This window comes from Euprymna scolopes, chromosome 10 (genome assembly GCF_053919585.1).
Source record: "Euprymna scolopes isolate OS-2025 chromosome 10, ASM5391958v1, whole genome shotgun sequence".
Classification (NCBI taxonomy): Eukaryota; Metazoa; Mollusca; class Cephalopoda; order Sepiida; family Sepiolidae; genus Euprymna; species Euprymna scolopes.
Window position 1 is genome coordinate 105,476,697 of NC_136491.1, and position 27,112 is coordinate 105,503,808.

The 27,112-nt window shown below is 34.7% G+C and overlaps 1 long non-coding RNA gene across 2 annotated transcripts in view; it reads left to right on the plus strand.

Annotated features, from left to right (window-relative positions):
* The window catches only part of LOC145286184 (uncharacterized), a 330,937-nt gene extending 319,738 nt beyond the window's left edge, over positions 1 to 11,199 (plus strand). For both annotated transcript variants that reach the window (XR_013869120.1, XR_013869119.1), the window contains exon 2: positions 6,746 to 11,199. This is a non-coding gene — a long non-coding RNA (uncharacterized LOC145286184). The remainder of the gene's footprint in view (positions 1 to 6,745) is intronic.
* Positions 11,200 to 27,112: the final 15,913 nt, after the last annotated feature.

Genomic DNA, 27,112 nt, shown 5'->3' on the forward strand with positions numbered 1-27,112 from the left:
TAAGGGTGCCTGCGCGTGAAATTTATGTGGCAAGAGTTGCGCAATTTCCAAAAACACCTCTCCTGAAGGGACATTGTTAGATACAAGTGGTAAGTGGAGGTTCAGGACGACTGGAAACAATGCCGAGATAAAAGGAAAGCACATAAAGAGCTTAGAATTCCCAAAATGTCACATATCTGGTACTAGCTAGGCTCAACGTTGCTTAACTTCGATGATCTGACGAGAACCGGTGTCAACATGATTATACCGTATATCTAACTATATATCTATAAAAGTGAACGTGTCTGTGTGTCTGTTGTGTGTCTGTGTACATTTCCCTACGCAATAACTCTGTCAATTTTAAGTCTACAGACGCGAAATTTGATATATAGGGTGTGGAGATTTGGGAAAATTTTTGTAATTCGTTTTCGGCCAGAAATTCGGCTGTTAAGGGGTAAAAGTTTAACGATTTGACCTTTGAGAACTCCACCAAAGTCCTCCGACAATTTTGGGTCTAAACACTTGAAATTTTAGATATAGGTTACTTGGACATGGATCTAACTTAATAACTTGATTTGAGCCCAAAACAATAAATGTTAAGGTGCCATAATAGGGGTCAAAGTTTTAAAAAAAAATTAACCTCTGCGGTCTCTACCAAATTATTCAGACAAAACTTTCGACAGAGGCGTAGGATTTTACCAAGTTAAGTATCGTTTTGAAGGTCGACCTTTCAGACGACAAATATCGAAAAATTGGCTAAAAACAGATATCTTCACCTTAAGCTGGGCACTTTTCTAGAAGGGGGTCGCTTTTTTCGCCGATATTTTTAAAAATCATCATCTCCTTTCGAGTGTCTATCCTTAATTAAAATCTACGTTACTTCCGGTTTGGCTGTGGTCGTAACAACAAAGACGTCAGGGTTTTTCCCCCGTTCTTTTCCTCCTTCGCGGTACGGGTTCGTCCCTACCTTCCTACTACCACTTATTTTTTTAATTTATTATTTTATTATTTATTTTATTTATTTATTTATTTATTATTTTTTTTTTTTTTTTTTTTGCTCAACATACACATCCAAACACCCGGGCAACGCTGGGCACCAATGCTAGTATATCTATAAAATTGAAAGTGTCTGTATGTCTGTCTGTCTGTGTGTCTGGGTACATTTCCCGACAGAATAACTCTGTCAATTTTAAGCTTACAGACTCGAAATTTGATATGCAGGATATAAGATTTGGAAAAATCTTTGTAATCTGTTTTCGGCCAGACATTTGGCTGTTAAGAGGTCAAAGTTCAACGATTTGACCCTTGGAACTCTACACAACTCCTCTGCACATTTTGGGTCTATACACTTGAAATTTTAGATACAGGTTCATTGGACATGGATCTAACTTAATAACTTGATTTTAGCCCAAGACAATAAATGTTAAGGGGTTATAATAGTGGTCAAATTTTAAAACAATTTGACTACTGCGGTTTCCACAAAATTATTAAGACTATTTCTGGTCTAAACATTTGAAATTTTACATAAAGAGTATTCAGAATTGGGCAAGCTTTTTAATCGGTTTGGGTCGAACATTTGAGCTACAAATATCGTTTTGAAGCCCGACCCTTCAAACGAAAAATACCGAAAAATTGGCTAAAAACAATAATGTTTTCACCCTTAACTGGGCACTTTTCTACAGGGAGAGGTCGCTTTTTTCGCCGATATTTTCGAGTCATCCCCTCTTTTCGATTGTCTAGCCCTAATTTAAACCTACGTCACTTCCGGTTTGGCGGTGGGTGCAACAGCAAAGATGTCACGTTTTCCCCCGTTCTTTTTCTCTTTCCCGGTACGGGTTCGAGCCTGCCTTCCTACTACCATTTTTTTTTTTTATTTGCTCAACACACACCTCCAAATATCCGGGAAACGCCGGCCACCAATGCTAGTATATCTATATATAAAAGTGAAAACGTATGTCTGTCTGTTTGTGTGCCTGTGTACATTTTCCTACCAAATAACTCTGTCAATTGTCAGTCTACAGACTCGAAATTTGGCATAAGGGGTATTGAGATTTGGGGAAATCTTTGTGACCGGTTTTCGGCCAGAAATGTTGTTGTTAAGGGGTCAAAGTTCAACGATTTAACCTTTAAGAACTCTACCAAACTCCTCCGACAATTTTGGGTCTAAACACTTGAAATTTTAGATATACCTTACTTGGACAGGAATCTAATTTTATAATTCTATTTGAGCCCAAAACAATAAATGCTAAGGAGTCAAAATTTCGTCAAAATTAAGCTTTAAAAAATTTACGTCTACAGTCTCTACCAACTTTTCTCTCTGGTAGTTAAGGAAAACTATTATATAAAAAGGCATTATCGTACATATTCACACTTTTTATGGTTTGTTGTCTTTGTTTCAGGTTATTTAATGCCGAATCCAAAGATTGTGAAGAAAAACTTTTTAATAGAAAATATTTTTGTTTTCAAATCGGTTTTTATTTAACTTATAGTTGGGACCCTAACAGGTACTACCACTCCGTGTCAGACTGGACCTGGCAGCAATGGCAATTAAAGGGTGGCTATATATATATATTATAAGGTAAAATTAAAAGCCAAGAACAATGCGAGATTTTTTTATATAGAGTAAAATCAAATGAAAACAAAAGAAATAAATTTCTTTTTTTGTTGTTTGTTTTTTCTTTTTCACACAAATTTTAACTCTAAACAACAGTAAATTTTTTTTCCTGTTGTATTCAATGGTGTTATAAATCTCAATATATTTCAGACCTATTAGTCCTTTTTCAAGAGAAGAAAGCGGAAGAGTGTTCAAAATTGGAAAAGCAGCTACAGAGTTTCTTCAACAATGCTTCAAGCAAACTACAATCTACTTATATATATATATATATATATATATATATATATATATATATATATATATATATATATATATATATATATATATTAGCAGGGAGGCCAGATATTGTCCTGGTTTAAATGAGGATTAACAAATGCTCCATATTCCCATACTTTTATCGTTATCTCGAAATCGGTTAAATTGTCCATGTTTCAATCGATTGATTGCCTGCCTAGTTAGCAACCCCCATCCTCGCAGTGTACTGGGAGGAAGCTTTGCATGCCCCCCCCACTAACTTTGTCCACAATACATTGTAGTCTACGATGCGCTGTAGAAAATCTACTGTTGATTTTATACAATTATTTTTGTATAATGCCTTGAGTTAAATTATTCAATGAAAAAGTCAATCACCATGTTTCAATTGTGCTCTAAACAGAAACATCCATGTCAAACGCGCCCCAGTCATATCAAAGAACCTACTATTGATTTCATGAAATTATTTTTGCATAATGTTAACTAAAAGTTAAATGTCCAAAACTAAAGTATCATGGTCAATTCTGCGTCTAACAGAAACATTCGTAGAATAACTTACTCTTAATTTTATACGTTGAGCCACTCTGCTTGTGCGGTGATAAAACTTCTCAAATACACTTGGGATGTTAGGCTGTATAAAAGTGTTAACTTTAGTAAAAAAAAAATCGGACCTCCTTTATAATTGGATTGTTTCCATTTTCGATTTTAGATACTTATCGAAGGTATTCCGATACAAGATTCATTTAAAAACACTTGCAGACACATCAAGTACAATCATGTTAAATTTTAAGCAAAATCGGCCTAGCCGTTTTGGAGTGCATAAGGAAGGAACTCCCACATACATAGACATACAGACAAAGTTCCTTTATATAGATTTATAGCTCGTTCGCTTTAAACTTCAAAACGGCTGGAACGATTTTTTTTTAATTTCACACAAATTTAATTTATGTGTCTGGGAATATTCTCAGATAGGTTTTGTATCGAAAATCGATAATCAGAAAAAAAAATTAAAGGTGGAACAGTCCGATTTCGACCAAAGTTATCACTTTTGCACAAGTGCAATTGAGAAGTGTTATCATTGCACAAACAAATGTGTCCAGCATATAAAATATGCAGTAGGTCCTTTGATGTGCAGGGGCGCGTTCGAAATGAAGGTTTCTGTTTAGAGCACAATTGAAGCATGATACTTGACTTTTGCATTTTCAACTTTGATTCTAGCCATTATGTAAAAAATAATTTTATAAAATCAACAATAGGTTCTCCGCGGTACAATGCATTATGGACCAAGTCAGTGCAGGGAGGAATGTGAAGCTTCCACCCGATGCACCGCGATGAGCTCCCAATTAGAGCAGGCAATCCATCGATTTGATTAAAAAATAAGCGATTTCACCGATTTTGACGAGAATAAAATATGGGAGAGTGAAACATTCGTTGATCCTTATATAATATCGGGCAACGTCGGGTCTCCCTGCTAGTATATATATATATATATATATATATATATATATATATATATATATATATATATATATATATATATATCACCTTTAACACATATGATTACCCGCCCCTTACCTCTGTTGATTCGTTCTAAGTTCCTGTTTACCTTGATCGCCCCTTCCTTTATCAAAATACCGTATGACACTTTTTTTACTCGTTAATGATGGCAGGTGTATTATTGTATTCCCTTTCTTTTTCTGTTTTAGATTTCTTTTTCGCAGACCTTAATTACTACAAACACAAAAAAATATATTACCAAAATATCTTTTTCTTAATTGTTAGTGCATCAAAGGCGTTTCCCACGGGGAAAGTAGTTAATGCAAAGGCAAGGGGACCTGTCGTTCAAGTTCCCCACTTTTATTTTGTGTCCATCATTTTAAATGTTGCCTGTATTTCCGCCCTTTCACTTCCGCATTTCGGCTTGTCTTCCGGTTTCAATTTGTTATGCTATCTGAGAAATCGACATTCTCATTTTCAATTTTTTTTTTCCTAACCTGACAGATTCTCCTACTATAAAAATATCCACCTGTTGCCCGGCGTTGCCCGGGAATCTTTTTGTTTTCATTTTTTATTCGCTCAATCACTCCCAATGCCATTTTTTTTTCCATTTTTATGTAAATCACTACAGACAACACATGAACCGACTTAATATAAGGAGCTTTAAAATACCACTGCAATGCTAGCCGACGATAAATGTTATATAGATAGATTTCAACCCAGAAAACAGCAATTCTTCCGCCTTTATCAGAAACATCGCTCATAGCATGTGAGGACTAAACGATAAAAATAAGATGGCCGAGAATTACAATGCTGCCGAGAGGAAACCTTGGGTCCACTTTCTATTCTCCATCACCTTCAATTCTTGGAAAGTAATATATTTAAATTTTATTGCTTTTTTTTCTGTTTTATGTTGTTTTGTTCTTAACATTTCTCTACCATGAACCTGTATCTGTACTTGTACCTGAATCGGCTTCACTCGGGATGGATTGAGCCGGCCCCAGTGATGTTAACCACATCTCGCGTCAAAGCCATCCACCCTCTGTCGGTCAGCAGCTCAGTCGACGATATGATCCAGCCATTCACGGTTACAGCGACGGACACCAAAAACCGAGCACATGATGTCCATATCTGCTTTTACTGTCGCAAGCCAAGTTTTAAGTTGGCCACCTTGCCGCTTCTTCTAACCAGTGGGTGGAATGGTCGCCACCAATTGATGAATGAACCCTTGACCAGCATAACACGTGACCAGACCTCCAGAGTCTCCTTTTCAGCAGAGTTTCCTCCTGGCTACAGATGTTACATCTAGCGCGCATGGTCGAGTTAGGGTCCCGTCGGAGAGGCGAATGCACAAGATACGGGGGAGGCAGTAGTGATGGAAGACTTCAAGTTAATGGAGATCCTCTCTGCGCAGTGGTTAGAAATCCTATTGGATAAACCAAATCTGCCGTTAACGATAATGCATGATTATTAAAAATGAAGGCCGTGTCTATACACAGCAGTCTGGATAGAAAATGATCACCATGTTCGAATTTTATGTAAAAACTGAAATTGAAAGAAACTGAAACGAAAAAAGCGAAAATATTGTGCAATTATTAAAAAAAAACTACTTTATCCAAAAAAAGATTTTATTAAAAAATAACTATCTTATTCAAAAGAAATGTGTTTTTATTAATAAAAAATGTATGTAAATGTATGAAATATTTTTAATGCAAAATGAGCACGTTATAAAAAAAAAACTAAACTTAAAATTTTTGCTTTTAATAGTTCACAGAAAGCAATGACTTTTAAAATGTGTGTCGCAAGTCTTGTAAGTACTGTTTATGCCAATGTTTCAACACAGACTGAAGAAATAGCAATATTCCAACTGGTAATGAAACTATCTAACAATTCACATTTTATTCCGTTTCAGTTTCTTTTAGTTTCAGGGTTTGCATAAAATACGAACGTACCGACCATTTTCTTTCTAGGCTGATGTGTCTACACATTACCAAAATGAACATTAAATTTATTCTACAAATCGTGTAATCGTATTATAAAATGGCGTCTTTTGAAAAGATAATTTGGGACGCTGGTACACAACCGGAATTCCCATCGTTAAACGCGCTGTTTAAATAGCTGCATTTTAAAAGTATTATTTCATTCTCAACTATCGGTAATGACCGTCCTTCTGATCTTACTATTCTGGTTTGCTTTTCTTTCGCCCACTAACGTTTGATTTTTTTTTTTTTTTTTTTTTTTTGCATAAACATGGCCGTGATTGTTATTAACTTTAAATACATCCGATAACTTTCTTTTGTATTATGATAAGCATTCTTTTTCTATATTTCTTTTCTTTCCCTTTTTTATATAAAAAAAAACTTGTTACTACATTTTCTTTTCCGTTTTTTTTTTTTTTTTTAGGTTGGCGCTAAGAAACAATCCAAATGAGGACGATCTGACGGACGGAAGCTGGAAACAAAGAAAACCGGTTTTGAAACAAATAAAATACAAAACAAATGGCGACAAAACAAGGGAGATAATTCGACAGAAATAGGAACGAAAAACACGGTTGTAAGCGACCATTAAAAGTGACACGTGTTTAATAATAATATAAGATCAGTTACCGGGGGACGTATAGGAAGTGTGAGAAGGAGTTAGAGGTTATAGCATTAGAAGAGGGAGGAGGAAAAGGCGAAAGATAAAGGGGGCAAGAACAAAGAGAATTATGAAAGAGGGGATAGCGGAAGATAAACAATGAAGACAAAAAGAGAAGAGGGATGGGAACGAAAGAGGGGGAGTAAAGTAATAAAGAGAAAGGGGTAGTGGAAGAAGTAAGAGGAAACTACAGATGGACAATGAAAGGATGCTGACAGGAGTGGTAGGAAGGGAGAGAAAAAAAACAATGACAAAAATAAGAACTAAAACATAAAACTGAGAGACGGTTAAAAAATAAATTGTAATGGGTAGAGAGGAGGTTAGGGTGTATATAGGAAAGTGGGAAGTAACAGGGAGAGAGGAAGGGGCTAGGTGGAACAGGTAGCAACAACAAAGATAATGGAAGATGGAGACTTTGATAAAGGTCGGAAAAGTAACAAAGAGAAGAAGAAGAAGAAGAAGAAGAAGAAGAAGAAGAAGAAGAAGAAGAAGAAGAAGGAGGAGGAGGAAGAAGAGGAGGAGAGCAGTCGGGGTGGGGGTGGGAATAGACTCCAATAAAGCAAAAGAGGAGGCATGACTAAGCATACAGGTAACAGTGGACAAATAATCTGACAGCTACAGGTGTGTCGGGGAGTAAGGGCCGGGAAATCGAGTGGGCCAAGATAGCCTCCTCCTCCTCCTCCTCCTCCCTCAATCTATGAGCAGATTAGCGCGGAAACCTCTCCGCTCCCCGTAAGCAATAACCAAAATTTTCATCACATAATTTTCTTTATCTTCCGCGTATGCTATACGCGTTATTCATTTCATCAAACTTTCTGACGAATGGCCCTTTTCGAAGTTATAAGTATATGTAAATGATTGAAAATTACGTTAAAGACGGCATTTTTTAACATGAGGTTAAAATTAAGCGAAGTGTGGAAAATTCCACTAGAAATTAAGTTCACTTCACAATCTCATGAGGCATATAAGAAGAGATTCTCTTCACTACAGGCAGTTTCACACAGAGGATATATTGATAGTGTCTCTCTACTGTATCTATATATCCATGGCAGATGCTCGACTAAGATCCTATGCATTCCCTCACCTGTAAAACATTCCCAGAAAAAAAGCCGACTGGTATTATTAACAACAGCAGAGAACTCTCTCTCTCTCTCTCTCTCTCTCTCTCTCTCTCTCTCTCTCTCTCTCTCTCTCTCTCTCTCTCTCTCTCTCTCTCCCCCCGTACCAAAGACCAAATTTTCTTTCTTGGAGCGTTTCGTCTGTGGGCATAAACGCTACGAAGCTGTTTCACAGCAAATAAAATGAGCAACTGAGAAAACAAATGTTGTTCGTGTATTTGCTATTGTTTATTACATTATAGAAAAGAACCATTGAAAAATAAGTCAAGTAACAGTAGCGTCCCTTGCTTTGTTTGAAGATATGGTGTATCTAACGTACAATTTCTTAAACTATAATAAAAATGGTAAATTTTTATCCTTTTGCCACCTTAACATTCACCTTTAAAGTGACGACTTTTAAAGATTTTCGGGTATGCTGAAAACGAATATCACATTTAAATTTTAGTCAGACATATAGTTTTCTGAATATCAAGACACTTTTTTCTATGTATTACCTAATAAATGTCAGTGGCGTTCACCATTCTTAACATGGAGAGGAGGAAATGTTTTGTAACACGCATGAGCATTAGTACTTTTCAGTTGGGGAAAGTATGTCCCCCCCCCCAGTAAAAACATAATGTATTACATTGGATAATGAAGGTCTTGATATCTAGAAAACCACTTGTTTGCCCCAAATTTAAATGTGATATTCGTTTTCATCATACCCGATAACACGTAAAATTTAACCGTGAATGCTGAGATGGAAAGAAAGTAAAATAACACCACAATAATAATAATAATAATAATAATAATAATAATAATAATAATAATAATAATAATAATAATAATAATAGCGGTTCTACAAGAGTATTTGTTATAGTTACGATTGTCTGTTCTTTTTCTACTACCGGATCCTGCTTTTTTACTTCCGGTCCAGCTGGCCATTTCGCTTTATAATTAGACATAGACGGGCGGTTAATAAATCCATTCTTAACATGGAGAGTGTTGGGGATTATTCGTTAATTGAAAGTGGTATATTTGGTTTGTCACCGTCGTCCCGCCTGCGAAAGAGAAACTGCAAATAAAAAATAGACAATCTTGACTATAACCAAAGTATGTGCCTAAAAACCTTTGCCCGTTATACGTGAGTGAAAATTGTTAATAAAATCGATTTTGAGATTGACCCCCCCCCCGCCCCCGATTTCTTGTAGGAACCACTACTTAAAAATAGTATCGAATTGAATTAAATAATACAGTTATAATAAAATAAAACACAAACGAATAGGATCTTTTATATAGCCTCTGTTAATGAAGCTATTCCGGTCAAAGATATAGGTTAAGTTCTTATTTTTCTTTATATAAATATTATATATTTATGCTGTCATTTTGCTGACCGGTAATAATCAAAACAGACACAGTCGTGTAATTGACAAAAGATGTATCAGCAAAAGTATGCTACAGAAGTACACGTCATTATTCTGGAGCCATAGCTGTCTGTATTTCCTTCCTTCTTACCGCAGGAATATGTCATACAAGATCTGAAGATGTGGAGACTCAAGCCAGCGCCCAAAAAGGAGGGACACTATGGCTTTTTAAAAATTGCCAGGATAACCTAGTCAGCATTCTCCGGTTGATCCCCAAGTACACAACAAACTTACTCCACTCGAAATACGGGAGGCACGACCTGAGAAGGTGAACCCACTAGGTACTACTCACAACGAATACTTCAGTTTGACAGATAAAACCCCACCGAAACGATTTAGTTTCTGTCGAACTGGTTGCCGAGGTCAGAATCTCGACTGTCATTTGACTGCTACCACGACCAGCCGTAATGACGTTTAAATGCAACTGCATTTATTGTATCTGGGTGAGTCAATTTATTCCTGAAATGTTGTTTCTACAAAATGGATAAAAACTGTTGGATCTATCCGATAAAAGAAGCATTTATAAAGTCTGGTAGAGAAGAAAAGAGAGTTGGGAAAAATATATTAAGAAAAGAAATAAAAGAAATGAAAGAAAGAAAAGGTTTAACTGATTTTTATAAAAATGAAGAAAAACAACTACAAAAGAAAGAAAGAAAGAAAGAAACAACTTACAAAAGAAAAAAAAAGAATAGAAAGGGAACAAGAGATACTCCAAAAAATAGATAAAGGGGAAACTGATGAAAGAACGAAAGAAACCGTTGATGAGTTAAATACAGAATTGGACAATTTAGAATTAAAAGACAAGAATCTCATTCTAACCTTTAATAGCAGCTTTATTAGATTATCTCCCTTAATAGATTTGTATAGAGAAAGGGTTAGTATTGGGAAGAGTTTTTGTGTAGAGACATTAATAAAAGATTAGCCAGACCTGTTGAGAGAGAGACAGACAGACAGAGAGAGAGAGACAGAGACAGATACAGACAGAGAGCTCATGGATGTACCGCATCGAATTCCGTGTGCAGAGGTAGCCACGCTGACTTGTTTGTTTTCTTGTCGATCCAGAGAAGAAAGAGAGAAGATTGCAGTGGGTTTAACCTTTTATAAACTCAGTCACGTGATCAACTCGCCCGAGTGATGGTCTTTGATTGGACAAGCCAGAAAGGAAATCGGCTGCTATAACCAAACATATTAAAAATCTTAAGCCGCGAGTATATTCTGCTTCTGCTGCTACAGAGAATTTTGGATAGAGGCAAAATGTAATATCTGTTCTTATATTGCATTTTTTTTTTAATGGAAATTGTTCTAGACAAGTTATTTACAAATGATGCCATCTTGGGTGATACATTTTTATAATTTATCATTTCCTTATGTAGAAGAGTATTTTAAGTAACCACCTATAACTCTTCATGGCCTCCGTTCAGTCTCAAGAGATAATTAATGTTTTTCCTTAATTGTTGACTAGCATGTAATTATGAAGCAAGGGTGCCGCAATCTCCATCCACAGTGCTCCTGAGTTGGCACTGCCTTATTCCAGGAGAAATCCAGGATGAGTAGAAACAATGGCGAAATAAGTGGAGAGTACATACAGCACCTGGTATTCCAAAACGGTCACCTATTTTAGTACTTACCAGGCTCAACATTGCTAACTTCGGTGATCTAATTGTAACTATTACCGTGTCTATAAAAATATAATTTAGTATTTCTTTCCTTTTTAATTTTCTTATTATTTTGTTTCAGCTGATCGTGAAGCATCCTATAACATTTGCATCCTATAACATTTGCCTCCTATAACATTTGCATCCTATAATATTTGCATCCTATAACATTTGCATCCTATAACATTTGCATCCTATAATATTTGCATCCTATAACATTTGCATCCTATAATATTTGCATCCTATAACATTTGCATCCTATAACATTTGCATCCTATAATATTTGCATCCTATAACATTTGCATCCTATAACATTTGCCTCCTATAATATTTGCATAATATAACATTTGTATCTAATGCATACCCTTTTTTGTATATCCCAACAGAAAGGACTCAGCAAATGATGTTTTTAATTAATTAATTAATTAATTAATTAATTTAGTTATTATTATTATTATTATTATTATTATTATTATTATTATTATTATTATTATTATTATTATTTACTCATTCGGAGTTTTCACACGCTATTACCAAAGAATTCTCTTTGAGAACAACTTGTGGTGTTCCCTGGAGTCTGAGTGGCAACTAGTCTCTACAGATTTCCCAGTATTCTCCTTCGATACCATTTGCAAATTAATTTGCGTTATCGCAACAACCGTTTACCATTGATTTCTCACTTGTAGCAGCCATTGATCCTCACTGGAATTTGAGCGCAATAAGCCTCCACAAGGCCCCAGCCCCTTTCGCACTCATTTAGTGCTTAGTGATTTTTCTCCTCGATCTTTCCATCCTCCTTGCCCCTTCGACTATTTGATGTGGTGCCATGTAACGCTTCTCCATGTTTTGCCTCTGTAGCAGTTTTTTTTTTTTGGCCTGCTCATGTAGCTCATGTGTATTAGTCTCCGCATTCAAGGGTTTTCCTTAATATTTAAGTTGTTTTTATTTTTGTAATCCGTTGTATCTTTCCAGCCATTCCTCTGATTTCAATTTCTGCCATTCTTTTTTCAAAGCTTTTTGGAATTGTTCCTAGTGCTTCTACTATTATGGTATTATTCTGATTTTCTTCATCTTCCATATCCCTTTCAGCTTTCTGGCTATCTCTGTGTATTTGCTCCGTTTTTCCTTTTCTTTGATATTCACTCTTTCGTCAGCTGGAAAGGCAAAGTCTACGATTTGACAAGACTTTTCTTTCTTGTTAATTATTACGACATCCAGTCTTCTTATCTGGATGGGTTTATCTATTTGTATGTCCATGTTCCATAGGATTTTGTGATTCTCGTTTTCAAGTACTGTTGCCGGCTTATGCTTGTACCATTTGTCTGTGCGTCCGAGATGCAATTCCCAGTCTACTGCTCTTCCACTTGGTCGTACCTGTTTTTGTACTCCTTTTGGGCCAGTTTGCTGCATCCGCTTACTATATTGTTTATCGTTTCGTCTCTTTGTGCATAGAGTCTGCATTTGCTGTATTCTTTTTTCTTTTTTTTTTTTGTCGATCTTTGCTTTGATGTGGTTATTTCTTATCGAGTTATATTGTGCAACAGTTATTAAGGATTCAGTTTCTCGGTTTACGTGTCCTTTTCGCACCCATGTCCAAGTGTTTTCGTTATTCTCATTTTTTTGTCATTATGAATCTTCCGTGTAGTTGTTTCTCTTTCCATGTTTCTTTTCTCGTCTCATCCTTTGTCTCTTTGTTTTCTGTTTTGCTGATTTTTTTTTCTCTCGCTGCCATAATTATCCTTTCAGTGTTTTGCATTATGTATTTTTCTAGTTCTTTTTATGTGTCATTCACACAGTCTTCTGTGCAAACCAGTCCTCTCCCGCCGTCTTTTCTTGTCACGCTGAAATATATTTAATTAACAAATATGTTTGCATCAAGCTGATATTTGTCTGGATAGCACAAAAAAAATATAATTTTTTGGACAGCCAAACACACATCAAATATGAGTCTATTAACATTTCTATGAAAATAGTGTCCATTGTATTTTAAATTAGTAGTAGTAGTAGTAGTAGTAGTAGTAGTAGTAGTAGTAGTAGTATACACGCGTACATCACAAAATAATGTAAAAATTACAGTCACCGTCAAATATATTTGGCGGTGACTTTATGTTTTTTTTTTTATTATTCTCATGTGTTTGTTGTGTGGAAGGACATCTTTTACTTTGTGTCGGAGTTGTACCAATTGTTTGATGTTTTATTTGCGGACCGCTACACAATAATAATTATAGCAAAATACACTATTAATATCGCATCTACAAATAAACTCACTATTCTTTCTTGTTCAGATAAATAAAAAAAAGCAGACTTTGATATTATATTATTAAACACTAAATGTCGGAACCGGCTTTGAGCCGATTGAAAAAAAAATCTTGGATCCACGTGTAAGGTCTTACCCCAGACAGAGGAATAACCAGAATCATTTCTTGACCAGAATTCTCCCTATATTAAAAACAAAGACAAATGTTTATTATTTACGTACCTATAATGAAACTAAAATATCATATTCCAAAAGTCACGTAAATTAATCGAATAATTTTATTTGGAAATAAGAGAATCAAATTTTATGAGTACTCAATGACTAACTGCATTGCCCGCCATTTAGAAAGAAAATATTAAGAAACAAAGGGAGATAACTCAGTAATAATTCATATTGGCTAGATGTACGTTTAATGCTTAGGAATTCCCATTATTCGTTTTATAATGATTTTCTCCATAAAAATAAGACTACTTTATCAATTTACGTGATATTTGGAATATGGTATTTTCGTTTCGTCAAGGGTACATATATTGTACTGATTTTTTTTATATTATTTTTTTTTTTTTTTAATGTAGGAAGCATCTTGGACAATAACCACATGTTTTTAATTCTATCTATTCGAGTGTTTAGAATTGGGCAATGCCTTAAAATGCCTGTTTACTTTCCTCCACACGAGGATAGCGTAAGACGACAGGTTGGTTTTTCATGTGCGGGAGAATCTAGCCTCAGTCTTGAAGGATTGCTTTTCAATGAAAGAGGACAAAAAATAGAAAATATTACACTTTGCTCCTAGTACTAAGTAAAAACATGTAATGTAATTACTGTAATAAGTGCTGGTTTGCATTCCAGAAAAACTACTCATGGTTATCAGTAAATAATCAAACAAGTGAGTAAATGATAAAATCCATGATAGCAATAGTAATAATAATAATATATTAATAATAGTAATAATATGGTTATTATAATAGTAATAATAATATGGTTATTATAATACGGTTATTATAATATGGTTATGATAATATGGTTATAATAATAATAATAATAATAATAATAATAATAATAATAATAGTAATAATATAGTAATAATAATAGTAATAGTAACAATAGTAGAAATAATATTAACAGTAATCTATACCCTCCCCAATCCCCTCCCCCTGTTCTATCACTGCCCCCACCCAAAAGAGTGATGCCAAATAGCCGAGAAGGGTTAAGGAGAATGGAAAGACTGAGGAAAGTGCGCTGACCAGACCTCTGCTGGACAAGTGCGAAAAGCACTGGGACCTTGGGGAGACTTATTGCCATTCAAATTCCAATGGAAACTAATGGCCGCTGTCAGCGAGAAATCAATGGTAAGCGGCTGTTGCGATAAGGCTAATTCATTTGCAAATGGTATCGAAAGAGGTCGAGAGTACTGAAAATGTTGGGAGACTTTTTGTCACTCAGCTTCCAGGGAACACCGCAGGTTGATTTGTAAGGAGAGATCTTTGATGACCTGTGTCAAAGCTCCTTGAGAGCCAATAATAATAATAATAATAATAATAATAATAGTCATTAGTAATAGCAATAATAATCGTTATAGTAATAATAATAATAATAATAATAATAATAATAATAATAATAATAGTAATAATAGCAATAATATTTATAATAGTAAGGACAATAGAAGCAATAATACTAATAGCAATAAGTAATAGACATAATAATAGTAATATTTGTAATATTAATATTAAATATGAACTAACTATACCAGACCTGCAAGGTTAATTAACTTATATAATGTTTACAACAAATCAATTTTATCAATTAACTATTATTTTTAATTAGCAGGATCCGTGGAAATTCCCCAGAATGAGAAATATATTTAATTAACAAATATGTTTGGATCAAGCTTATATTTTTCTGGATAGCACAAAAAATATTATTTTTTGGATAACCAAACAGACATCAAATATGAGTTTAACATTTCTATGAAAATAGTGGCCATTGAGTTTTAAATATAGAACTGACCCAAATAAGATAGATTAATAATACTAATAAATACTTAGAAATTAATATTGTGCTAGATAGTTTAATACAAATAATAAAACCACAATCTTATATTCACTCCTTTAGTTAAGCACCTCTGATAATGTTCTTTTTTCTCGTTCTTTCGAATGTACTCTTATTTATGTAACATTTCGCTGACTTCTTTATTTGGTGAGTAACCACCGCACGTCGAAATTACTACGAGTTTCTTTTTTGTTTACACCATTACAACAATTATCAAGTATTTTTATAATGATATTCAAAAATGAGGTTATATCAAAGGGAGGCCACTCTCATGTTCTTGTCTATGTTTGCCAGATAGGACATTTTAGGCCCAATTCCGCGAATTTTTCATTTTGTGAATCAGTTTGGCCTTCAAAAAATGTATTTAGCTTCTGTCAAAACGTAACGTACGGACTAATTTAAGAAGAAACATACAGAATAAATATAGATAAAAATAATAGTAATAAAAGCAGTAATAGTAATAATAATAGTAATATTAATAATGATAGTGATAACAGTAATTGTAGTAATAAAAAGGATAATAATAGCAATTGTACTAAACGATGTCACCAGTCAATACTATATATAAAAAAAATAAAGTAAACGAGATCTTGTGATTATAGCCGACTGCAAGGATGATGCGATAAAAATAGTAGAAAAATATACAATGCAAAATACAGAAACATTTCCGGTACCTGAAAGAATTGCAAAATTTACAAAACAAAAAAAAAAGAAAGAACAAATAATATTAGAACTCACTATTCGCCAATTAGTAATTCTATTTAAAGTAATTCTATTTAATCCAAAACTTTTTATGAAAGAAAGACAATAATATTAGTGGATGAATATCATTGGAAAAATTTTACAAAACTTTAAGAAAATTAAAAATATTTACTTTTTTAATAGCAAACACTTTTTTTAAAATATTTTTTCTTGTTTGTTTGTTAAAATCAAAATAAATATTTAGTTTTTTATATATAATAAACCAATGATGAATGCTTTCGTAAATGGCATTGACTTCTGCTATTTCTGTTGGACCTTTCGGCGTTTTACGTAAACTGTCCGGAATATTTTGACGATAGCACGGTTCTTATTCTCCATAAGTACCAAAAATGTGAAACCAACTAAAATTGTTATACCCTTTGGCCGGGTTATATATGCGATTGTGGACATTTTGTGAATTTAATATTCCGTAGGAAACTCCTTTCTGACTCCAGAGGCCGCAACCTATCCAGGGGGAATGCCGCATCATGTACAAGGAACCAAATGATTAGATTCCGGATGTTGGCAGTGATAAAAAGTACAGCAGAACTTATTGTTTGATGTGCTACAGCACAAGGAATATTTAATCCTCCAAATTGTGCGCATATAAAAGTAAAACCTATAAATTTTCTTTCTCTTTTGCCCGTTTTCTTTTTAACAATAGTGCGTACATCACAATCCAGTTTAACCACTGCGGCCGGTTGTTCAAATGTGCTTTTCAGTTTATATAATTTCTAAAACGACTTTGGTCACTAGTCTGACTGAATAAAACACTACACAGCTGAATTATAAAGTTATTTTGTTTATTCCACACTGACAACAGTTTTCGATTTAGTTATAACGGGTGTGACATCAGTGAAAGCGCGTGGCAAGGGTGTGGTGCGGATGCTTTGGCAGTGAAGAAAAACGTGTCTGGATATCGCTCTGTGACTAACTGTTGCTCAATTTTTGTTGTGTCGATTTATATAAACATTCTTTTATACTCGAATGTTTAATATTTCTCATAGTCTATTGCCTCGACCTTTTGATCGATATCCTCTCACATTTTTCTGGTCAAATTATGCATTCTAATAGACAATGGTATGAAGCCTCGCATTTCCAAAATGGAATCAATTTGCATGTGTGAAACGTTCCAAATGCCCCTCTTCTCATGGAGTACGGGTAGGACGTCTGATTTTCTTTCACTTTCTTTTCAGCCCTCGCGTCACGAGTTCGAGCCTGCCTGCCTACTACTATTTTTTTTTTTTTTGCTCAACACATACCTCCAAACACCTAGGCTAGTTAAACGAATAAAGACTAAGACGAACTAAAAAAAGAATAACACCGATGTAAAAAGGATAAACGAATGACACAAAAAACGAATGAACAAAAGAATAAAACGTACAAAAAAGAATACGAATAAAAAATCAAAACGAATGGAAATAGAAATAAAATCGATGAAAAACAGCAACACGAACGAAAACATTGAAAACTAATAAAAAAATAAATAAAATAATCGAGAAAAATTTAAAACAAATGAAAAAAAGATTAAAAACGACGGGAAAAAGAATAAACCGAACGAAAAAAAAACATCAGACGAATGACTATAGAATAAAATGAACGAAAGATAGAAAAAAACGAAATAGTGAAGAAAAAAAGAATAAAAACGGGCTCAAGTTGACGAGAAAAAAAACATGAAAAACAAGAATAAAAAGAACAAAAAACGAATGAAAAAAGCATGAAACGAACGAACAAAATAAATAAAATAAATGAATAAATAAAATAAAGCGAATGAAAAACAGAATAAAACGAATGAGTAGTGAAACAAACGAACGAAAAAGATGATAAAACGAATGGAAAATACAACGAAAGAAAAACAAATGAACAAAACGTAGGAAAAGGATGAAATGAACGATAAACGTATAACAGGAATGAGTAAAGAATAAAAAAGAAGGAAAACATATAAAACGAACGAAAAAAGTTGGAACAAATGAAAGCAAAATAAAACAAACGGAAAAAAGGATAAAACTAACAAAAAGGGAAAAAAACAATAAATAAGAATAAAATAAATACAATGAATAAAGAAAGAATAAAATGACTGAAAGAAAAGACTAATATAAAAATGAATGAAATGAAAAAGATAAAATAAAAAGAATACAACGAACAAAAACCAGTAAAAAAGAATTAGAGGAATGAAAAAGGAATAAAACGAATGAAAAATTAATAAAATGTAAGGAAAAAATAAAACGACAAAGAAAAAACGGATACAAATATAATTAACCAAATTGGATGAATAAAAATGGAATAAAACGAATGAAAAAAGAATAAAACGAATGTGTAAAGAAAACAACGAAGGAAAAATATAAAGTGAATAAGGAATAAAACGAACAGGGGAATAAAATAAATGAATGAAGAATAAAACAAATGGAAAATAAGAATACAATGAACCAAAAAAGAATCAAACGAAGGAAAATATGGGACGAATGAAAAAAAGAATAAAACGGAAAAAAGATTTTTTAAAAAAAGTATAAAAAAATATAACAAATGAAAAATGAATGAGAGTGACGAAAAAAACAATAAAACGAATGAAAGTAGAATAATGGCAGAAGAATAACAGAATAAAAAGAAAGAATAAAAAAACATGAAGAAAGAAAACAGAAAATTCATAATGAAAAAGAAGGAAACGAAGAAGAATTCTCTGTGTGTGTGTGTGTGTGTGTGTGTGTGTGTGTGTGTGTGTGTGTGTGTGTGTGTGTGTGTGTGTGTGTGTGTGTCGGAAAATGAACAAAAAAGAAATCTGTTCGTTGTGCCATGCCAGTTGATATATACGCGTGGCCCCTGCGACAGGAAGTCTTATAAGGCTGCAGGTGATCCAGGATTGTTCAAAACCAAACGGTGAGAATATGGGGAGGGGCCAGGGGGGCAGCTGATGGAGTATGAATAAACTACTCCCTATCCTACAATATAAAAAGGAGAAAGATTTTTCCCATCGCTCTCACAATGGTCTTGTCGGCCCGACGCTGTTGTTCGACGGCTAGGGGATGGAGGAGGGGCTGACGGATACCACCAGTTGTTCACCGGGGACGACGACGTGTGCCGCATGCTGACAGCCGGCATTCGGACAGACGGTCAATTGGATGGAAGAAGTAAAGAAAATGAAAAACTCTCTTAATTAAAACAAGCAGGAGGGGGATGGTAGAAAAAAAACACGAACGAGGTTGAAGCGTCCCTAGATTTTGTCCCAGTCAAACTTTTAGCAATGAATATATATACTAGCAAGGAAACCGACGTTCGTCGGGACTGAATGATGATCAACGAATGTTTCACACTCCCATATTTTTATTCTCATCGAAACTAGTGAAATCGCCCATTTTTCAATCAAATTGATCAACTGCCTGCAGTAGTTAAAAACACATCGCGGTGCATCGGGAGAAAGTTTCACATGCCTCGACTCAGTGATTTATTCCACAATACATTGTGGTCTACATTGCACTGTAGAGAACCTACAGTTTATTTTATAAAAAGTATTCTTATGAATGAAAGTTTAGAACGCAAAAGTCAAGTATCATGCTTCAATTGTGCTCTAAACAAACATTTATTCCTAACGTGCTCATGTTATATGAAAGAACCTACTGTTGATTTTATATGCCGGCCTTTTGGCTTGTGTGATAATAAAACATTTCAAATTCACTTGTGATGTTAGGCTGTGTAAAGTGTTAACTTTCATCGGATTATTTCGATTATCGATTGTTACATTTCACTCTGATGATAAATAGTGATGAGGTAGATGGCCGAGCCGCTAATTTTGTTTAAGTCTGTTTAATTTCAAAATAACTATTTAATTTTAAAATACTTAGACACTCGTCAGTGGAATAGAGAACACACGCAGCTGATTATAAAAATATTCATTGTTTATTTCTGTACATTTAAGTGTTTAATGACAGATTGACAAATCTGATTGCCACGTGACGACGTCGATGGGGGGGGTAGAAGACTGTGTTGCTCCCAGTTCGTCTCTTTCGCTGCATGTCCCTTTATATGTGGCCTAAAATAACGATTTCCAATCGGCCGACATTCTATCGGCATTGTTTCGCAAGAATGTGGTCACTCGCTTTGACGTCATCTCCCGGGCTCTCTTAGACTTGTGACCGACTTTTTTGTTCGCCGTCCTTGACCACACGAAGATTCCGCACGTGATCCTTTGTCACGTTTTCTGGCCAAATTTATTTTTTAACTTCCTCCTGGGAGTGTCTTATGCAACATGATTATCGCTACTTATGGAATACACTCCGATACAAAACCTAAGAATACTGCCAGTACATAAGGTACCTTCTTTCTTGAAAGTGCTATCTTTCTTTTGCAGATTTTGACGGTATGAGACTCTAAGAAAGCAACCTCGTGTCATAGACATGCGTCAGAAGTCGGGATACATCGCTGAATTGCTCCATGCAAAAAATAATTGAACTGATCAATATTCATTGGTGCCTTTTAACCGTTTACGAAGCCGATGCAGTTGATGTCAGCACTGTTAGGAGATGAGTTCGTCGATTTCAAAGTCGCAACAAAGAAGTGAGCGACAAAGCTCGCTCCGGACTATTTTAACTGGCGCATCAAAAGAGGCTGGCAAAAGTGCATTGAGAGTGTTGGTGACTATCTAGAAAAATAAATTTTGGGGGCACAAAAGGTCGCTCATTCTAATATTACCACTCCCGTCTTCGTAGCTCTTCAAAGTTTTACTTAAAAAAAGGAGTCCTTACTTTTAGAACAGCCATCGTATGTCTGACAATAAGAATGGATAATTGCACCAATTAGTTGAGTACCATGGACCATATGCACGTTTGGCGTACCGCATATACAGTCAGCATTAAGAGAAACACAATGAAAAAGAAATCCAAGAATGCTGGCTAGGTTCACCGTATCTTAATAATAGAAGTGTTTACAAATGTCTAATTGCAACATATTTGGTATCACAGGTAATGATGGCTTTATGCTTTTGAATTTTTTAGATGAGGATTTATTATTCGTATTATTTGGATTTTTCAGACTACCATTCTCATCTTGAATGTTATTTTCATAGCGTTTCAGTCGATGTAACCTCTAAACCTCTTCATGTGTATCTTGTCGAACTCGGACATCTTTCTGTCGAACTATGAAATCTACACAAAAAGAACCCCCCCTTATTTAATCCAAGGCGGTTGTTAGCTCTCGTCCCCACAGCCACAACTGGTGCCTTCAATAAGTTTCCAGACTTTTTGTACAAGCATTTAAAATTGTCATAAACGCTTGAAAATTCACTATGTTTTCTATACATCTCATGAGATGACTGACCGATTTTTATGATTTCAAGGTTCAAATGAACAGCTACAGCAGGAATTGGAATACAACTTACTAAAGCCTGATTTTCACAGCTGGCGAATTTCAAAAAATGCAATCTGGACATGAGGACACTTTAGAAAAACTATATGCAATATACACATATACACTTCAAATATATACACACTCAACATCTTACAGAAAATTAAAAATTATCACACGTCAAACGAAAAATAGACACACTCATATATATTCGTAAATGTATGAACACATTATTTGACGCGTTCGGTGGAAGAACGGTGTAAGCGCCTCTTGACACTTTTCACAAAAAAAAAGACGTTAAATGTTTGGAGTATAATGATTTCGCTCGATATAATGATTGAAACATTAAAGCAACCTTTCCGGGCCACTTATTTTTACTAAATATTTTTTTCTTGCAAGAACATGCTTCTCCAAGCCTGCGGTATCCTACAATGCATTTTGAAGAACTACTGACGTATTCTTCTCCACTATTTCGCTTCTGTCTTACTGTTTCCCTTTCCCACTGGTCAACCTTTCTTATTGTCTTTCTTTTAGTCATATTTGAAGAGGCTTACAAAATTAAATTTTTTAGATGTTCGATTTTAATGAACAACAACGACGTTAGTGCCCGTTGATTTGCAAGTCTGGAAAAATCAAGTTAAGAAAGAAAATCTATTGTCTTAAGTATCCACATTTCAACAGACGGATATCAAATATTCAAGATTTATTTTCACATAAGTACTTTGAATTTAGCAATGATTTTCTTGTGATTAGATTCTCCTTGATATTTTACGCATTTTGCGACAAAAATCTTCAACTTCCACCGAAAAGTCATATAGACTATACATGAATTCCATACACAAAACAGTATGGCACCATGTTTATGTCTCTTTACGACAATTAAAATCAAGATATAATGTTACTAAACCTTATGTTTGCAATCCTTATTCAATTCCTCACATGAATTTTATTTTATGAAAATGTCTAAAATTTGTGGCTAAAGCTTAAGAGGCTTTAAGGTAAAATTTAAATTTAGGGAACATTTGAATTTTCAAACTGGAGGTTGTACTTATATTATGATCCCCCCCCATTTTATTTGAATCAGTTTAAAATGATATGTATGTTTGTCCGTCTGTCTGTTACGCTTAAGTTTGAAACAGAGTTTTAATCGTTAAATGCGTTGAAAACGTAGATATATCCTCGTATCGGATCTTTTGTTAAAGAAATCCAAAATAAAAAAAAATTTTGCGGAACCTCTTGTCTTGAATAAACATCCTGCCTTGACAAGCTTCTAGGACTGACCTTCATTCTTAACCTTAAATGGAAGATTTACATCAAATTCGTTGCCAAGATCGTTGGAAAAATGATTGGATCATTCTGTCGCTCCAGAAAGTATCTCTCTTCAACCGCCATTCTTTACCTGTATAAGAGCCAAATACGCATGACTACTGATGCCACATCTGAGGAGGTGTTGCTCAGAACACCCTCTCCTGTTTTAATAGAGCATGAAACCAACTTTGAAATCTAGTGGCCAATATCCTTTCCTTTTCCTTATTACGCCTTTCCTACAGATGAGTAATTAGTAGTCTTTCTCTGGTCTGTCATAACTTTCATGGCAAATGCACGATTAAGCTTCAATTTATAGTGCTCCTTATAAAAACTTGTCTAGATACTACCACTCTAAATAATTTCCTTTTCTCTATATATGTACCTAAAACTAAACGAAAAATCCATGAGCATAGTTTCTTTCACAAACTACTCGCCTGTAGAACTACATGCCTAAGAACTACTTCCTGGTTGGCTATGATCTGATGGTTTTCAAGTTCAATGAAAACATGTTCTTCTTGAGCTGTCCTCTTAAATAATCAAATTCTGCCCAATTTCCATCACTATAACGCTGTAGCCTTACCAGCCGTCCTATACTCATTAACTCTTATCCTCGAGTGGGATTTTGGCCTTGATAAGTGCTAACCCCTCGGTGAAAAAGTAATGGTTAAAGGTCGCAATCAGAGAACGGCTCGATCAAAAATTTAATATAGGCATTAAAAATGGTTTTATGTTGTTTTAGATTTTTTGTTTTTGTTTTTGTATATATTATTCAATTAGGAATCATTTCCATTTAAAATTCAATTAATATAATGCATGTGTAATTAGATTAAAAATGCTTTGAATGCGTCAAAAGTGTGTGAATAAGCTAAATCAGCACAAAAATCCAACCGAATTTGACCTGATGTCGTGCTTGTCTAAAAACAAAACTCGAATTTTAACTCGAAATAATTCCTCATTTAACGATATTTATTATTAATAACATAAACTAGCAGGGGGGTGCTCGGCTTTGCTCAGTCGTAAAAATACGCTTAAATATGATATTTTAATTTGTCCAGATTTCGTATAAATATATATTTCTCTATAATATAGAGTCGTGATTTCAAAAGTAAATAAAAAAGTATTTGAGCGCCATCAGCTAGAAACGAAACCGAAAGCTAAACTCGATGACGTCACCTCTGTACCAACGTGACACGCATATGAACTGATTAAAAATAAACTAAAATGAATGTATAACGATTTTTTTTCAATTTTGTCCCATTTTTTGACACTTTTAAAACTATTTTAACCGGATAAAGATCTAAAAAAAAAGAACGGTTCATTAAAAACCCAATCATTTGAGGCTCAAAGCGCCGTTCTGCGACTTTTAGTTTCGGAGGAGATCGAGTTTGAAAATATGGAAACGGACAGACAGGCATATAGCCTTTTATATATTGGATTAGAAATATTTAACAAAAGCAGGAACATAAAGCCATTTTTAAATTAATACATTTTTTTCTCGCATTCTTCTCTGAACGCAACCATTAAATATTACTATTTTAAAAAAAAAACACTAGCTAGGATTAGAGCTTACCAAGTGCGACATTCACCTTCGGTGAATTGAAGGATGAAATCTTTAGAGAATAGTAAATTCATAGCTGTCCCCAGTTGCATGTATATGTCGTCCCGGGAAGATTAAGTTGTCAGAAGACTTTTAATTTCTTTTTTTTATGTTTATTTGTTTTATTATTGTTGCTATTTTGTTAATATTGTAGAGAATAGTCGCCATCCGTCCATAGACAACATCTGGTATTCCCAAATAGTTACCCATCTGGTACTGACCAGACCAAACGTTGCATAACTTCGGTGATCTAACAAGAACTGGTGGTTTAATGTGATTACTAGAGTTGTGACAACAGAATATTCTTTTCATTCTTTTGACTCTCAAGTATATATCCGACACAGTAAGACGCAGCCAATCAACCGAGAACCACGTCAGTCTATATAAAAACATATAAGATATTAACAGATATATACAAAAAAGATAATGAAATGAATATGCTGTTGTCTCAGCCCTAGTGATTACACCGCTTATAGCGTTAATTTTAGTTTTTTCTTTTTCTTTTCTTTTTTTTTTTTTTTTTTTTTTTTTTTTTCACTATTAGGCCGGTGCAAAGGTTTTGCCGATTTCATCTTAGAAATGAAAAACAGTTTTGGAAAATCTTTATAACAATAACGACGTTTGCCCTCTATAACTTGATTCTATCTTCCAATGAGATTATAAATGAATCGCTTATAATATTATTTAGGTTTTCATGTGAAATATGAATCTAACGCATGTTCAATCTCCTCTCGTAATGTTAACTTATGACCATCTAAATAGTTCTGTAATTCTCAAAATAAGTGATGTGATACTATAAAGTGGCCCTGGGGTGAATTTGAGCCACTAAGTGCTGAAAGGGGGGGGAATAGACAAAGGAATAGGAAATAGCTTAGAATAAACAAAGAAATCGGAAATATCCTATAATCAACAATAGATAGGAAATAGCAAACAATAACAATAGAAAACTACTGATAAAACAGGGCAGAGCAGCTTCCGGTAGCCAGGGTGGGGTGGACGACCTGAGAGACGAAGACAGAGGAGACAGTCAGTTGACATCTAGATGCGCTGGACGTCGGATGGGAGTTGATAACGACTACAGTTGAACAGTTATAGAGTTGACTGTGAAACAGAGATAGACGAATATAACATCAAGAGGACGGGGAGAAGACACACACACACACTCACAAGTCCAACAGTTAATTTAGATGTGAATATCGGCGTTTGTGTTTTTCCTTTCTTTGTTCATATTTCTATTCTGTGAACCGCGTGTGTTCTCATCGACAGCGGGAAAAGGACGATCCGGTCATAAGGGGAATAAAGAAATAGTCGAACGAAAAATCCACGGTACACGACGTTGGGAGTCGGCAATCTGACGAGGGAGCCACACGTGGTGTTACAGTGATAATCCGAGGGAACGAGGTCAGGAGAATATGCGGGTTGGGGCCAGATTTCCAAACCAAATTCTAGATCTTTGTTCAGTAGTTCTGCGCGAGAACGAGTATTGTCATGATGGAAGATAACTTCCTTTTTGTTGACTAAAGAAGATCGTTTCTGGGTCAACATGGATGAGGATATTGCTGCTTTAATAATCTGAAAGAAAACGTGATAAAGTAAACTAAGTGATATGTGACGTAATAACAATATGCATAAAATACATTCAGTCGTAACAAACTACGGATACCCACTATAAGAGTGCCTGTGTGTGGAATTTTTGTGGCAAGAGTTGCGCAATCTCCAATTACACCTCTTCTGAGTCGACATTGTTAAATACCAGTGGCAAGTGGAGTTTCAAGACGACTGGAAACAATGATGAGTTAAGCGGAGAGCACATATATGGCATAATCACGTTGATACACTGATTCTCGTCAGATCAGCGAAATTAAGCAACGTTGAGCCTGGCTATTACTAGATGGATGACCATTTGGGAATTCGAGGCGCTGTGTGTGTACTTCACTTATAAAATAGATTACAGGGATTAAAAATAACTCTTTTACAAACCAGCGAAAACTTTTGCCCCAATCCGATACAACTTGTATTTTGTGTGCTTTTTTTCTGTTTTTTTTTTTTTTTTTTTTTTTTGTTCTAGTTTTGTTTTGTTTTTTTGTTTGTTTTGTTTTGGGGTTTTTTTGTTTTTTTTGGTTTTTTGTTTGTTTGGTTTTTTTTTATGATGCGGTGGCATATTTTGACGATGCTTTCCTATAAAACAAAAAAACAAAAAAAATCATATCTTTATAAGAGAATATGCCCGGCGGTCGGTTGGTCCGTCCGTACGTTCCAGTTTTGAATATCATCGGCATCGCTAAGCGCTCAAATTAAATAGACGCTCCTTAAGATAAAAATCAGTTCTTGTCGCTCTGTTATGAATAACAACGGTTTGTTACGTTGACGTTATACTTAATTTAATTTGTTTGTTTCTGATTTTTTATGTCTTTTTGTTTTTAATCAACAGCTTTCGGCAGATGCGCCCTTCCTCCTTCCTCCAATAAATAGAAAAGAAAAGAACAAAGGTCGCCACACGCCACGTGCAAGAGATGGGGCTAAAAGAAAAAGGGGTAAAGACGGCAGTAAAGCAACACGTTTTATAATTAACGCGTTGCTCGTTTTGTTTTTGTTTTGTTGTGTACATTTTCCAACATGTCGGCCTGTCTAGTTGGACAGTTCTTTGTGTCCGATGCTGCAAGACACGGAG